Raw genomic sequence first — 16813 nt, 5'->3', positions numbered from 1 at the left:
GTATTTTCCAGAGTGGTCCTCCATTTGTGTTCTCATAAACAGTGATGAGAGGTCTAGTTTTTCCACATCCTTGCCAGCATTTAGTATTGTTGCTGTTTCTTTTTTCTATTTTTATTTTAAGCATTCTTGTGGGTATGTAGTGGTATCTTATATTTTTACTTTGTATTTCCCTAATGGCTAGTGCTGCTGAACATCTTTTATCTGCTTATTTACCATCTGTATAGTCTGTCTCATCACTGCAATGTCTGGTCATGTCTTTTGTCCATTTTCCAATTGAACTTTTTTTTTTATTACACTGTTGAGTTTTGAGAGTTCTTTACCTATTCTTGATACTGATCCTTTCTTGAATATGTGGTTTGCAAATATTTTCTCCCATTATATAGCTTGTATTTTCATTTCTTTAACAGGGTCTTTTACAGAACAAGGGTTTTTTAGTTTTGTGGGTACCAATGTCAGTTTTATGGATTATGCTTTTGTTAAATCTAAGACTCTTTGCCTATCTGTATCCTGAAATTTTTCTATGTATTTTTCTGAAAGTTTTATCATTTTACATTTAAATCCATGATCCATTTTGAGTTAATTTTTGTATAAGGTGCAAGATTTAAGTCAGAGTTCTTTCTTGGCCTATAGATGTCCAGTTGCTTTAGCACTATTTCTTGAAAAGGTTCCATTCTTCCTCTGTTGAATTGCTTTGCATCTTTGTTGAAAATCAGTTGGAAATATTTGTATATATAGGCATTTTTTAAAATCAGGAAAGGTACAAAATAGAAAATAAAAATATGCAGTTCTACCTTTCTGAGATAATCTCTTAATATTTTGTTGTGTCTCTTTCTAGTCTTCCTAACCTTGAGTGTATATGCATGAAGTTATATATTTTTTGTTAAAAAAATTATTTCTAGCTTTGTTCTTTTATTATGAGCAGTTTTCATTTATGCATAAAAAGACACCATTTTAATAATTATGTAATTTTCTTTGATGTAGCTCTGCTGTAATTATTGGTGGGATTTTATAGCGTTTCCATTTGGCTTTTTCATAGCATAGTAGTCAACACATAATGAATAGATTCTCAGTTTTTACTTGTCGAATTAGTTTAGATCTACTCATCATACTGAAATAGCATTTACCTTAAAAGGACAAAATTCTACTTTACTCTTTATCTACTTTTTTACCTATTACCTCCTGCCAAAGATTGCACAGTATAGTTTTGTTGGTCACCTTTTTCAGAATTGAGTATTTCTTTGAATTGTATACAAGGTGAAGAGATTTTAGTGTATTAGTTTACAAGAGCACAGCTTCTTTCTACACAACAGTGTCTCACCTATCCAACTTCCCTTGTAGGAGCAAGGATTTGAGGCAATTTCTGGATGATAAATTGAATCTAGATTCTTAGACATTATCTATAACAGCAGCATTTAAGCACCTGCCTTGTGCTAAGTACTGTTCTAGGCTCAGGGAAAAGAAGACAGAGAACAAAAATATAAGTCCTACTACTTAATTCTGTTTCTAGTCTGTAAATAGCACTACCTTTATTCCAGTAAATAAAGAAACTCAAATACAAAGGCATTCTTTGTCGGGATCCATTGTGCCATTCAGCCTCTTATGCAGTTTGGTTGCTGCAAAACTTTCTAGCAATTGGGGAAGGGGGCAGAGGGGACGAAACTCTGGAGATCTTTTAAAAAGTGATACTTTAAGAGCAGCATTAAGAAATAGGTTCTCTGTATGTTCAGTTTGACTTATTTTGACTATTATTTTTGATATTCTTAAAAATAGGTTTCGAGGTGACTTTTAATAGGATGTGAAGCCAGTCTGTGGCTTGCCTTATTCTCTTGACGTTGCCTTTTGCAGAGCAGAAGTTTGTAATTTTAGTGCAGTCCAGCATATTTTTTCTTTCATGGATCATGCTTTTGGTGTGGTGTATCTAAAAAATCTTCACCATACTTAAGGTCATCTTGCTTTTCTCCAACATTATCTTCTAGGAGTTTTATACTTTTGTGTTGTACCTTTAGGCCTATGATTCATTTTGAGTTAATTTTTGAGACAGGTGTAAGGTTTGTGTCTAGATTCTTTCTTTCTTTCTTTCTTTCTTTCTTTCTTTCTTTCTTTCTTTCTTTCTTTCTTTCTTTCTTTCTTTTTTCTGCATGTGGATTTCCAGTTGTTCTGGTATCATTTGTTGAAAAAACTGTTTCTGCTTCATTATGTTGCCTTTAGGGTTATATTTTTAAATTGCATGTAAGTATTTTATGAATTAGAAGTCACCCTTTTTCAGAAAAAGGAAGGGGTCATTGTGAATTGGGAAGTAATTCTAAAGGTATCTGCTATGTCACTTTCCCCTTATCTATTTTGGTATAGACAGAATATCTGTATTGAAATTTTAGAATGGTTCCCACCCATAGGCCATTGGGGTTTTATTGCATAGTCTCCCAAATTCATATACATATAAGTGTTTTATCAACAGGAATGTTGAAAGTGTTATCATGTTGGTCCTTGACATTTTTGAACCTAAGGAGTCCTTAGACTTATTGAGAATCAGTAATGTTATGGAACGCTATTATACTTTGAGTCTTCAGACTTACCTCTTATTTGTCCTGTGACCTTTGTTCACATTTAAATTTACATAAAATATACCTAATAGAGGAATATCAGTTCAATGTATGTGAATGAATGTGGCACAAAGCACCAGCAGTTCTTAGCTACTCTAACATTTCCCCACTTCCTTTTCCTAAATAGAATTTTAAAGAAATTTGTTACTAAACGAAAGTACTTTCAGAAGTAGTGTTTGAAAAATCGAGGCTAATTCCATACATGTGAATTACATAAGCCCAAGAGGTTTTAATAGGTAGGGTGTGACTACAAAGATTCACAGTGGTTAAGATATGGGTCTGTGGAGCCAATAGGTCTGAGCTCAGGAACCTGGCCACCCTCCTAGTACAGGTTTGCTCCACTATCTGAAAGCACAGTGTTCTATGAAAACTTTAATAAACTGAATGGCGTAAATGGAGAAGCAGTTACCACTGACTTAAATGGAAAAATTTTTTAATCATTCCCAGACTCCAAAAAACCCTAGCAATCCATGCCAAATAACACATACAACCTTTATTTCATTCACCATGATTGAAGTGCTTAGTTATGTCCAGTTTTACTCTAATAGTAAAACCTTGTTAGCCTTTTCTGATACCTTAGGACACATCTTGCTAACAGATGCACAAACTAAATTTAAGTAAAGCAGAGATGCGCAGACACGGTTCAAAGCTATTACGGTTTGATGCTTGAGATGCTGAATGAAGTTCCTGGGAAGGAGCTTGGTGGTGTGCCATTCATTGCTTGAGGGGCGCACTGCCTCTGTTGTGGCTCAGTGCAAAACAAATGCCGAACACTATATTTGCTTTTCACCTTTTTTTGTGAAAGTAAAAATCCTCTTTGGATTTCTTTTGGTTAGCAAAAACAAATACTAACTTAAGTCTTTCATAGAAATATAACAGTAAAGTAGTGTAAAGTAAACTGGATAGCTGGGGGGTGGGAAACTGTTATTCTGAGTAGTAAATGAGATGATGCATGTAAGCACTTAGCAGAGTACCCAGCACAGAATAGCAATGAATAAATGTCCATTTTTGTTTATACTTTGTCATCAAGTAGTGAGCCTTAATCACTAAACCTTAATTTAAATTCTGACTTTAAGACACAGCCACTTACAACTTTATGAATGTCAACAGTGAGGAGTTCCTAATTCTACTTGGTTAAGTGGAATGGTTTTTAAAAGTGTGCACAACAGTAGGATAAGGTTTTAAGATGGACAGTCTCTTCTATAGTGATTTCTTTCTAACACTTTGGATTTGTTCAAAGCCCAAACTTTGTTTTCCTACATAATAACAACAAAGGTGTTCAGACATCTTGCCAGAATGTTTATTCCTTGCTTTCTAGCAAATTTTTAACCAAGTGCCATTTTAACTTTTAAAAAATGAATTTCCCTAATACATTTCTAAGTCCTTTAAGATCAGAGAACCACATTTATACTTTATGTTCACACAACACCCTGGTAGTAAAGCAGTCAATAAATAGATGACTAAGTGATGTTAAAAAAAAAAGATAAGAAAAGATATGTTTAATTAGTAAAAGAAAATTAAATTTTTGTATTTCTTCTAGCCTTTTCTACATATATGATGCTATTTTACTTAAAAACTAAATGAGTCTTCAGCCCTACGGGATGTTTAGGATGGCTTAATAGAATTACAAATACTATACTTAAGTTATTAATCTGAATCCCTACTAAAAGTGAAACTTTTAATAGATAAGACTTTGATCATGTGGTATTTTTAAGCTTTCCTTAGAAGTGTTAATAATTAAGCTTTTCATCCTTCTATAACAAAGTGTCAAGAGTGCTCTGGTTTTCTTTGGAAGGTTTACAATGTTTATTATCATACCCAGGCTAAGTTAACTCCAAAGCAAACATATTAGCTTTAGTGAAAAATGAGTATTTCAAACAGGCCTCTCATGTGGTGTTTTGTTTTGTTTTGGGTTTTTGCTGATTTTTACCTTTTTTCCTGTTATTTGCTCATGGTTCCTTCTCTTAAACTTAGGAAAATATATACTTATAAAGAAATTCACTTTAAGAAGTTAGAGCCTTGTCTTCAGGAAGTGAGTTCATGTTTTAATAGAGGTTGTTTGGAGAGGGTCTAAAATAAATAACTAATGGTGGAATTTCAAGCACTATGGCACTCAAGCCTGTCCAGGATTCTTAAACCAGGTCATGCTTTTCAACAGGTTTGGCTCAGTTTCTAGGGAAGTATACACATAACATAAAAAAACATAATAGTGGTGTTAATTGGTGTCCTGGTATCTTCCTTTTTTTAAAAAGCTATTTTTCATTTGAGCTCTAATTCATATACAGTAGAATTCACTTGATTTAAAGTGTATGTCAGTAATTTTTACTACATTTAGAAGGCTGTGCAACCATCATCACTATCTAATTCCCAAAAATCCCATATCCATTAGCAGCCACTCCTGTTTACCTCTGTCCCTAGACCCTGGCAACCACTAATCTGCTTTCTATTTCAGTGAATTCGTCTGTTGGGGACATTTCCTAAAAATGGAATCATAAGTACGTTATGTGGCCTTTTGTGTCTGGCCTCTTTACCATAGCATAATGTTTCCACAGTTCATCCATGTCATATGTCTCAATAGTTGATCTCATTTTACAGCTGAATAATATTCCATTGGATATACAACATTTTATTTAGCCATTCATTAATTGATACTAGATTGTTTCTAATTTTTGGCCACCATGGATAATGCTGCTGTGAATAGGAGTTGCAAGTTTTTCTAAAAGCATGTGTTTTTAATTCTCTTGGTTACATACCCAGGAGTGGAATTGATGAGTCCTATGGTAATTATGTTTAACTTTTTGGGTGAACTGCCAAAATGTTTTTCAGAAGTGTGACTGCACCAATTTACATTCTCATCTGCAGTGGATGAGGATTCCAGTTTCTCCACACCCTCTCTGATGCTGGTTATTGTATTCCTCCCCCCCCCCTTTTATTATTATAGCCATCCCTAGTTGGCGTAAAATTTTATCTCATTGTGGTTTTGATTCATATTTCCCTAATAACTAATGATGTGTTGAGCATCTTTTCATGTGCTTATTAGCCATTAATATATCTTTGGTATCAATTATGTCGTATTTGTAACATGAATTGGGAAGTTTTTCTTATTTCTTATGAGCCCTGAACCATGGGATTAAATTCCATGCCTTCAAAGTTCACAAGCGTTTGGATACTTAGTGTCTTTTACAGAAATAATTTATTGACAAACCTTTAAATTTCATCCATGATTTTCTATTTCTTAAGACAGTTCTGTTATTTATATTTTTTCTAGAAAGTCATGTGAAATTGAAAACATATCACTATATATTTGAACTTTGTAATTTTTAAAAAATGCTTCTTTGTTTTGCAGTATATGATAAAGGTCTACATTTACTCAAATACAAAAAAGTGCTTTTTAGCTGCTCTGTTAAATTCCCATTCTTACTCTTACTGGTATGTTTTGTATCTTTAGACTTGCTGGGAAGTGATCTATTCTTAATGTTTATATTCTGCTGCTCTCATAAAAAACGGAACCAGCTCATGGATTCATTCATCATCTTCACTCTTTCTCTTTTCCAAATCATTACTAACTGCTTTTTCCTTTAAATTGCTCCACTAAATAGAGACATAAAATAGGGGGTCAGATATGCAGGTCTGGCATTAGCATTGAGTGTTCCAGTCTTCAGTGCAGCAGGCTATTCTGGTGTCTACGTCACATCCTCCTGACTCATCTCTGATTTTTAACTCTAAATTCAAGAAACGGTACCATGGGAGCTCACAGTCACCTCAGGCTGATCTTCCTAGTGATAGTGGATCCTAGTGATTTCTCTGCTGTGGGACGCTAACTAGACCAGAAAGCAAGCAGGGGCTGGTAGTGCAGGAAAATTAATACCCGCAGGAAAATTAATACCCACAGAGGCAATTCTTAATCAGTGGGAGCCGGGTGCAGATGGATAACAGCAACTCACCTCTTATCTATAGGCAGACAATTTTAAGACATCTCCATCGTGTTTCTCAGGAGATTTAAGCAGAATGAGCAAGCTCCTTTTGTCCTTAGGGAAGACTTTGATGATATACCTTTCCTTATTTTGGCTTTCTCTTCATCTCTGTTTTACTCTTCCTGCTCCCTCAAGTCATTTTCGAGACACACGATTTGGGCTCAAGTCCTTCCTTCAGCCTTTGCTTTTGGGAGAACCCAAACTAAGACAAGTGTCATTGGAGTACTTAGTATTTAAAGAGTAGATAATATTTTTAGGACTTAAAACTGGATGACCACCAAGGGAATCTGTATAGATACAGAACCAAGATCTGTGCTGTCACTATAATGTGTTAAGAAGTTGGCATAAATTTAGAGAACAAGGATCTTTTTGGTTTATTTGACCATATTCCGTTTCCCATCAAGGCTCCCTAGATCATCCTAAATGAGTTCGAGGAGGAAAAGAAATTGTTACAAGTCTTTAGCAGAAACTAAGGAGATTGTCAGTTATTTTGGCATAGAGAACACTAGGAAATAAAGAGAAAAAAGGAAATTATACAGAGGAAGTTAAACCTGCCACAAGATTGTGTGTTATGGGATTTAGAATCTAGCCAAGACGATATGAGGAAGCTATTTCTAGGTTTGAAATAATGCCAAGATTTAATTTCCCTACCACTTTAAGCAACATCATTGTGGATATACATTGTGATACATGTTGCCACACGTCTCCTTGCACAACTTTTATTGACCTATTGTTGAACAGAACCAAATATATAAAAACAATTGAAATTTACACACAGCTCTCTAGTATTCTTTTTCTGCATTGTTTCACCTTCCCCAAGTTTGGTTATGAGCCATATTGAGTTTTCTTTTCTCATTCTCCCTCTAATTCCTCCTTCTGATTATAAAATGATCTAATGTTAGGCTTTGAGAGTTAAGTATACCAAGCCTATATGGGATGTTTGCATTTGTAGTCATTTCTAATTGTGGAATGAAAAATTTTTTTGCTGTAAAAGTAATTAGGCCTTTTGGTTGTTCCATAAATTATATTATTCCCCCTAAACCGAGATGGAGGAGAATTCTGACGATTTTTCTTTGTGAAGTTTTCTTTACAGAAGGGCGGGTCGGACTGTGTATCTTCCATGGGAATAGCTTTTCTGTATCTAGAACAGTTCCGTCTACACTGCATATCTCCTGATATTTCTGTTTCTATTTAGAATATAGGATGATACACACACACACACACACACACACACACACACAACCTATGGTCCTCTGGTAAGGATAAGAAAAAAACTGGAAAGACTAAAAATGTTTTAAAAAATACAGCTAGCAAAAATCAGTGAAATCAAGCAAGTCTTAGTGAACTGAATTCCATCAGCTGTAACCTCGCATAGGTGAGTGAAGAATGTGGTAGCTTCCCTTCCTGGGGCACATGCCTAGTAATTGTTTTGGGTGGAGAAGTAGTACTTGCCATAAATGGAAAGACTGAAGAGATCAAGATAAATCATCCCCTCCTCGAATGACAGCATGGGCTTTTGGGAAGGGATGGGAATCTGACAGAGCCCCAAAAGCAAAACAAAATCCTTAATTAAGTGTGATAAATCCATCTACCTTGAATTTTGCCTTGTAGTAGCAGTAGAGGAGGGATTGAAAGGCTTAGAAAAATGTGCAGTCCTGAAAATTATAATGGTTCTTAAATTGTGAGACCTTGCTGGAGTTGGCTGTAAAGGTAAACTGAACCAAAAACTATGGAACTCTGCAGCCCAAATTCTTCCTACCTCTAATTTTGATAAGATCAAAAGGTAGCTTTGGTTGGGGATAGGGAAATTAGGGGTTGATCTCTGGTGAATTCAGTGTGATTAAAGCTGCAGCCAGTCCCTGTTCAAACTGACTCTACTAGGAATCTGAGTGAAGAGCATAGACTCTAGGAAATAAGGAAAACTTAATACTATACATAATTCTCAACTTTTATCTTACAAACAGCATCTAGAATATTATGGAAAATTATGAAATGTACAAAGAAATGGGAAAATATTGTATAATTAAGAGAAAACAGTTAACAAAAGTAGATTTATAGATAACTCAATTATCAGAATTAGGAGACAGTGGTTTTAAAGCAGTTTACAGGATAATATGTGAGGGATTGGGTATTTTAGGAGAGTAATGGAAACTGAAAAAGAACCAAATGCAGATTCTCAAACTGAAAAATACACTATCTTAAAAAAAAATGTTCAAATGGGCTTAACAGCAAATATATAGTAAGAAATAGAGTGCAGGAAATGGTAAATTAATAAATATGAAAGTCTACTTTCTAGTTTTTCAGTTTATATAAATGACAGTTGATAGTGTAAAGCAAAAAAATATGGGTATTATAACATGTAGAAGTAACATATAGCAGTAGCATGACATATGGGAGAGAGTAAATGTTAGTATAAATTATACTTTTACATTTCTTAGATCATATGTGAAGTGGTATAATAGTTGAAGGCAGACCGTGATGAATTAAGAATGTATACTGAGTAATTTTAGAGCAGACCCCCAAAAAGTATAGCTAAAAGGCCATAAAATGAGATGATATGAAAAAGAAAACAACTTAATTTGAAAGCAGGAAAAAAGAAGGAACAACAACAAAAAAAGAAAATAAATAGTAATGTAATGGATTTAAATTAAGCCACACCAATAATTATTTTAAATATAAATGGACTAAGTGCAACATCAAAATATAGAAATTGTTGGATTGGATGAAATAGCAGCACCCAACTGTATGTTTCATACAAATAGGCACTTTAAATATAAAAACAAGTTTTGTTAAAAGTAATAGATGGAAAAAGAAATACCATATTAACACTTAAAAGAAAGCTCCTATGCTGTGGTGATATCAGGCAAGACAAAGACTATTAGAAGAGTAAAAGAACATCTTATGCTAAAAGGATCCATTCTTCAAGGAGATACAAGAACCCTAATTAAGTGTGTATTCACTTTATAACAGAACTTCAAAATACATTAAATAAAATTGACAAAAGGAGAAATAGACATATTTACACCTATGGTTAGATATCTCAATAATTTTCAGTAATTAGTAGGAAAAGAATGCCATAAATTGGTAAGGATATAGATTCGAACATCACTATCAACCAGTTTAACCTAATTGATACCTATAGAACACTATACCCAAGAGATGCAAAATGCAACATTCAAATGTACGTTGTACACTCACCAAGACAGATGTTACGTGAGGCTGTTGAAAAACTTCAACATATAGCAAAGATTTGAAATCATATTATGTTTTCAGGCTATAGTGGAATTAAATTAGAAATTAGTAACAAAATGAGATTTAGTAGATCCCCAAATGATTTGAAATTAAGGTGGTTCTGAATGACTCATGGGTAAAAGAATAAATAAAATGGGAAATTAGAAAATATTTTCAAGGAATTCAACAAAAAGCAATGTATCAAAATTTACAAAGTGCAGCTTAAATTTTAAAGTATTAGAATCAATTATTTAAGCTTTACCCTGTGAGTCAGAAAAAGAGATAGTTAAATTCAAATAAATGAAAGGCAGAAAACAGAGAAAACTGAGGTCAATGAAATGGAAAACAAGGAAATGAACAAAGTGTAAAGTTTCCTCTTTGAAAAAAATCAGTACAGCTGATAAACTTAGGAAGATTGATGGCTTAAAACAATAGCAATTTATATTTCTCTTGAAGTCGTGAATCAGCATGTGATCTTTCATCCCAGGCTTCTTTGGTATCATGTTCTCAGGGTAGCATTCAAAGAAGGTAGAGTTGGAAATTGTAAATCTTCTTGAGCCATAGGTACTGTTAACTTGCTCAGCAAACTTTTCACACTTGAATTATTATATAAGCAAGTCACAAGTCCAGCCCAAATTCAAGGAATAGGGCATTAGACTTGATATGTTGATCTTAGGTGGTATAAAACATTGTGGCCATCTTTCTTAATTTATGGTAGTTAAATCAAAAACAGTAAAGGGTCTAAAATTTTAGCCTACTTATAAGCTAGCTAGCATGTTAACCTGCCAGAAAACACAAGACTGCTAGATCAGAAACAAAGAATTTATTACTACAAAAGCAGCAACCAAGGCAATATCTCGTGTCAATTACCTGAGTCTAAATCTTCACAGGGTGATACAGTGAAGGTTAGATGGTACCTGCTCAAGCAGTAGTGTGCATTACAGAAGACGAAACCTAAATTAGGAAACTCCAATGTTACAGAGGACCAATGGTGACCTACCTGTCTCCTCCTCTGGAGAGACACCTTATTTTCACCTTGGAATTTAAGCACATCTTCTCTGGAGAGAGGATGTTGGACTGTCTCAGTGTTGCTAAGCATCATCTTGGAATGTCTCCTTATACAAACATCTTAAATTGGCTATAAATGACATTGCTCGGATGACCAAGACCAAGCAGAAATGTGAGATGTTCATAGAGAATCATTTTCCAATACAGTGTACCTTCTTGCACAATAATTTACTTTCCTCCCATATACAAAATTTGATCACTCTCTTCTCCAAAATTCTTATCCCATTAGAGTGTCAGGCTTGAAGTTCATTATCTTATTTAAATACGGTCCAGATACAAATGAGGCTCCCCTATGCCACTGGTACTTAAAGAAATGCAAAACAAAAAACAATGAGATACTGCTATACACCTATTACAATTGAGAAAGACTGAGAACATCAAGTGTTGGTAAGGTAATAACTAGCACTGTGGGGGTCTTAAATGTTAAAATCACTTTGTAAAACAGCTTGGCTTTTTTAAAAAAATAAAATTAAACATACTCAGACTATTATCCTGCAATTTCATTTCTATGAAGCCTACATTCTCATAACACTTGTACACAAACGTTTTAGCGCTTTTGTATTTTATTCAAGTTTTGTTCCCCTGGTCAGGGTGTTGACTGGAAAGTAGCACATGGGAACTCCGGGGTGATGGAAAGAGTTTGTATATTAACTTCTGTTAGTTACATAGATGTATGCATTTGCCTAAGGATCTGTCCATTTCGTTATGTCATTTATATGTAAAAATATAAAAATGGAAATTTCTGCAAATGTAGGAACTTCTCAGTAACCTCACTATGTATGTCTACTACTACATTCCACAGTAAGATTTTTTTTAGACATGTTTAGGCTAACCATGGTTTAATATGAAATTATGATTAAGAGTGCTGATATTAAAGAAACTAGGCTTTCTATTGGATTAGAATTAAGCAAGGAGTTAGACATTGACATTGATTTTTATAGCTATAAGTGTGAAACAGCTATTTTATCAGTCTCCTTTCCTCATTTCTTGCCATATATGTGGTAGGCATAGCACCTTTTATACAATACTTATTGATTTGTCCTTCGTTATCAAATGCTCTTAATACAGCATTTATGATTTTTTTCATTACATAAGTTTCTTCCCTTCGTGTTCTTACTCTTTTTCATATCACTGTTTTGGCTCAGAACTAAACACAGGTACACGAGATATAGATTAACAAACACCATGATAGCCATGATCAAACAAAAATGATCTTATATAACCACTAAATACCATCTAATAGCTGTGGGCATGCCCGAGGACCTTTGTTCATTTTCGCTTCTGAACTCATTTAGAAAGATTGCTCCAACATGAGATTTCTCTTAAACCTAGCCAAGTATAACTTGTGATCTCTTTAGATCAATAGGAAAATATACTGTATTTAAAAAAAAATAGCCTTTATAGTGATTTCACTTTTCAATTGTTATAGGAATTTTCAAACTGAGAGTTTGTCAAAATAATAATAGGGAGGGAGAAAAGATAATGATTTAAGTAAGAATCAATGAAATAAGATGGCCATATATTGGTTATTGTCGACTGTTGCAAAAAAGAATCACATCAGCATTTTGTTTTAAATGAAGAATCTTGAGTTTTATATCTAATCTCCAAAAGCAGAATCTCTATAAGGAGTGGTAATCTATACTTTTCAAAAATACCCTAAGTGAATTTTATTTAGCTAGTTATACCGTTGCACCCAGAGTTTCTTTTGTTTTCATCCTCATCAGCAGCTTTTTTATTGGTGAGAGATTTTGCTAGGAAAGCTTATGAATTGTTGCCTAAATCTCTTTATAAAAATTTATAAATGCACTTTTCTCTTTCTCTAACTAGATTATTTCCATCTGCCTACAAATCCACTGTTGTGACTCTTGATTTACGTTCTACTCTCGCTACTGCTCTATTTTTCTAAAATCTGTTGTAGTTAAACTACCTGAGTTGTCTGTATTTGTTATGTCAAGTTATACTCTTGAATCCCCTCCACAATAAGTGATCTTGTCAAAATAATGGTTGGCCTTTGCATTACTACACAGTGGCAATTCTAAGTCCTTATTAACATAGATGATAATTTCTCCCTCCTTGAAACATTTTTTTCTTTTTGCTTTTAGGATAGCACCCTTTCTTCATGTGCTTTCTCTGGGCTCTGCTTCTCTTCAGCGTCCTTTGCTGCTTTTGTGTCTTCTTTCGGACTTATTTTTATAATACCTCAGGGCTCATCATTGGACCTGTTCTTTTTTCTGTCTGTAGTCACGCCCTCGGTCCTTTAATCTAATTTCATTGCTTTAAATATCTCTAAGCAGATGACTTCCAATTTTATATCCTCAGCTTGGATTTCTTTCTCACATCTCTGAATACACATATCCGACTATTTATTCAGAATCCCACTAGGACATTTTCAGGTATTTGAGACTAAAGTTTCTAAACACAACCCTCTCATCTCTCTTCCCTCCAACCTGCTCTTTCTATAGTCTTATTTCATCTCAGTTTGTTGGCAGTTCCATTCTGCTAGACTATCAGCATGTGTGGGAGTATGTTGAATGGCAGATTTAGTGGCCATCTTTGCTTGCCACACACAAAGATATTGTTTGTGGAGTATATTATATGTAGAATTTGTGGAGAAGATTAAACAACTTAGTAGCCCTAAACCATTTAGCACAGAGAAAAATAGCCTGATATGTGACTCTATAAAACTCTGAAACACATTTATTAATATCACTAAACTTTTAAGAAAAAGATTATTTCTGATGTATATATTTTTAATTAATGCTATTTATTGTTTTGGGTTTTAGGTTATCTTTGGAATTTATTGGCTACAGGGTATAGAAACCTAGCAATGGTTTAAGCAAATAGAAGAAGCAGGCATTAATTAGCCTTGGTTCCACTAATTCTAACAGCAGTGCTATTAGACACCCATAGCTTGTTTTGTGCTTCTACTCTGTCACCCTTATTGATTGGTTTTTAATCCTCATGCTTGATGGCTTAATGCTCATAGGATGGTTGTTGCGACAGTAGACTTCAGGTTCACATCTGGCTTTGGATAAGGAAAGTGGATTTTTCCCCCAGAACCAACCCTCATTCCATTCCTAGAGCAGACTTCTGAGTGTAAGTCATTGATGTTAACTGTATCATCTGCCTGTCCCCTGTCCATCCTTCTTGGAAAGCCCAAAAGTAGGTATTTAGCTGGGTCCGTTACCACTTTGAGAGAATAATTCTGGAAAGCAGGAATAGAATCTGATAAGCATTTAAAGTTTCTGCCACATAGAACTGTCAAAAACTACTAAATTTAAATATAATTTGTGATTAGAGTTTATTTGCTTGGAAAAACCTTGATTATTTCTCAGTAAAATCAAATAATGGTATTTTAATGGTAGATAGAGGGGTCTTTGTTATTTGATATAGAGGAGGGCTCTCAGTAGTTTACAAATGTGTTAAGAATAATCCAGTGACTGGTTCACAGAAGCTGACAAGACGTTAACAAATTTATATGTGTTAGTTTACACTGGTGAATTTTTGAGAATTTTAATTTATGTGTCGAGGTAAATAAGAAATTGGATATTCCTTAAAATCATAAAGGTCATTTTTTGTTGTTAATTTTGTTTCTTTTTTTCTTTTGGTTTCCATAGAATGTTGGCTCAATTAAGAAACAGCAGGGAGATAAATTCAGCCCAGTGGTAAGTGCCTTTAATTTCTTTTGTTAGAAAGTATTTTGGCTTATTATTATGCCTCTCTTCTTGGCTGGCTCCTCTTCCTTTATTTGATTAGAAAATTTCCGCATCTACCCATGTTGTCTGACCTGATAAAGTATCTCTTACTTATCACAACCTTAATTAGCAGTTTCCATGCTGATCACTTCCTGTTTAGACCAGGCTAGGCTTACACCCTTTAGTTTACTTCCTTGTAGTTTTGTGAATCTGTTTGGGTGTTGTTACTCATTTATTTCTCCTTTATATTGGTATTTTCCTCCTCTGCCCTCAGTAATTAAGGTCCCCCTCCTTTCTTATCAATCAGCAGTTTTGGAGGTCCATCTTTGTTTTGGCTTGAGTCCCTGTAAATTTAATCTGAGACCTATAAAGTGCTCTCTTCACAGACTCTGTCCATAGGAAGTTTTCATTTGAGATATAAACTCTGCAGCTTCCAAGAGCTAAGCATTTAATTCCTTTCCTGAATTTATTGTCTCTTCTGAGAAGTTTTATGGTTTCTGATTATCTGTCTGCAACATGATCTATTTATGATTTGCACTATAGAAAAGTCTTAGAGGTTGTTTTACCTTCATTTACAATTATTCTGCCCTGTAAAGTTGTCCTATATCTCAAAAGCCCTTCACAGATGATAACATCTAAAATATACTCTTTTAAATCACATGTATTTGATAGTAACATTTCATGTCCTTTATTTTAATAATTTATACTCCATAATCCATTATGATTTTTGGAAAATGGATTTTTAGGCAATACTTTCTAAGTTTTTAGATGATACAATATAAATATTATATATAATATGAATATTATGTATTAAATGTATGCTTATATTATGTTGTAAATATAAGCATACATTACTATAATGAAGTAGAATAGTAGTTTGAGACATCTCACCAGCACTGTCCCATAGAACTTTGTGCAGTGATAGCAATGTTCTGTATCTTCTCTTATCCAGCACAGTAGCCATAGCCCCATATGGCTATGGAGAATTTAAAATGTTGTTAGTCCATCCTAGAAACTAGATATTATATTTTATTCAGTTAAACTTGAATTTTAAAGTTAAAATGCCACATGTGTCTAGTGGTTACCATACTGGACAGAGCAAACAGAGCTGCTTTTTATTGTTCCCAGTGTACCCTTAACTCATTATCAGTGGAAGTCTTAGAACCTCTTTTACAAAAAAGTTTTATCTTCATTTTTAGAATCTTTTTTTTATTATAATCACAAGTATAAGCTAAATTCCCCTTTAGCAATTAAATTCTTCATAGATCAATAAAACTTTATTTTTATCTATAAAACACATCTTTATATAAAAATAGATTATTATTATTAAGTCTTCTGTGTGTGTATATATATATATATGTTGACAAAGGTTTCTGTTATTGTTTTTATTAAGGGATAATTGATATATTAGTTTCAACTGTACAACATAATGATTTGATATTTGAATATGTTGCAAAATGATCACCACAATAAGTCTAGTTAACATCTACACATATTTCAAAATTCTCGTGATGAGAACTTTTCAGATTTGTTATCTTAGTAACTTTCAAAATGTGCAGTACAGTTTTTTTAACTGTAGTCACCATCCTGTACATTACATCCCCTGAGACAAAGATTTAATGTTTGACGTCGTAGTGTAAGGGAAGGAAAAATTGTACTCAACCCTGCTCGGGTCCCTGACTGTGTCTGAAAATTAAACTAACAAAGACAGATTAACAGCAGAAAAGCCTAGAAATTTATTTAATATAAGTTTTAAGTGACATGTAAGCCTTCATAAGGACATGAAGACCCAGAGAAATTTAAACCTGAGTATTTTCATGCTAGGTTTGATGAAGAGTGGACAGTCATGTATAAATATGATAGGTCAAAGAGTATGAGGTAAATGTAGTAAACTGGGGAACTTAGCAAAGCCTGTTAGGATTCTTCTCCCTTTGTCTTCGAAGATAAGTCTGTTCCTTCTGCATACAGAGAATACATCTCATCTGAGGGTTTGTGACAGCTAAACAGCGTTTGCTGTTTTCTTAAACTCTTTCAGTTTAAAAGTCAATATACCAAAGTGCTATATTTTGGGGTGGTATGTCCTTGAATCCCATTAGTAGTTTGTATTTGTAAAATCTAAAGAAATATGTAGTAAAGAAAGACCTATTGATATTTGAATCGTTTTGAGCACCTGAGCTCAAATATATCATTATATTTTGAGAAACAGTATAATACAGCGAGAGTGCAGAATTAGTTTCTTTATAGA

The 16813-nt window shown here is 33.8% G+C and overlaps 1 protein-coding gene across 8 annotated transcripts in view; it reads left to right on the top strand.

Annotated features, from left to right (window-relative positions):
- ERBIN (erbb2 interacting protein) overlaps positions 1-16813 on the top strand; it is a 96457-nt gene that overhangs the window by 15777 nt on the left and 63867 nt on the right. For all 8 annotated transcript variants that reach the window (XM_016158134.2, XM_016158135.2, XM_016158137.2 and 5 more), the window contains exon 2: positions 14491-14538. The gene's annotated coding sequence lies outside the window, so the exon portion shown is untranslated. The remainder of the gene's footprint in view (positions 1-14490; positions 14539-16813) is intronic.

The sequence above is a fragment of the Rousettus aegyptiacus genome, unplaced genomic scaffold (genome assembly GCF_014176215.1).
Source record: "Rousettus aegyptiacus isolate mRouAeg1 unplaced genomic scaffold, mRouAeg1.p scaffold_m13_p_8, whole genome shotgun sequence".
In the NCBI taxonomy this organism is placed as follows: domain Eukaryota; kingdom Metazoa; phylum Chordata; class Mammalia; order Chiroptera; family Pteropodidae; genus Rousettus; species Rousettus aegyptiacus.
This window is presented reverse-complemented; position numbering and strand designations above follow the sequence as displayed.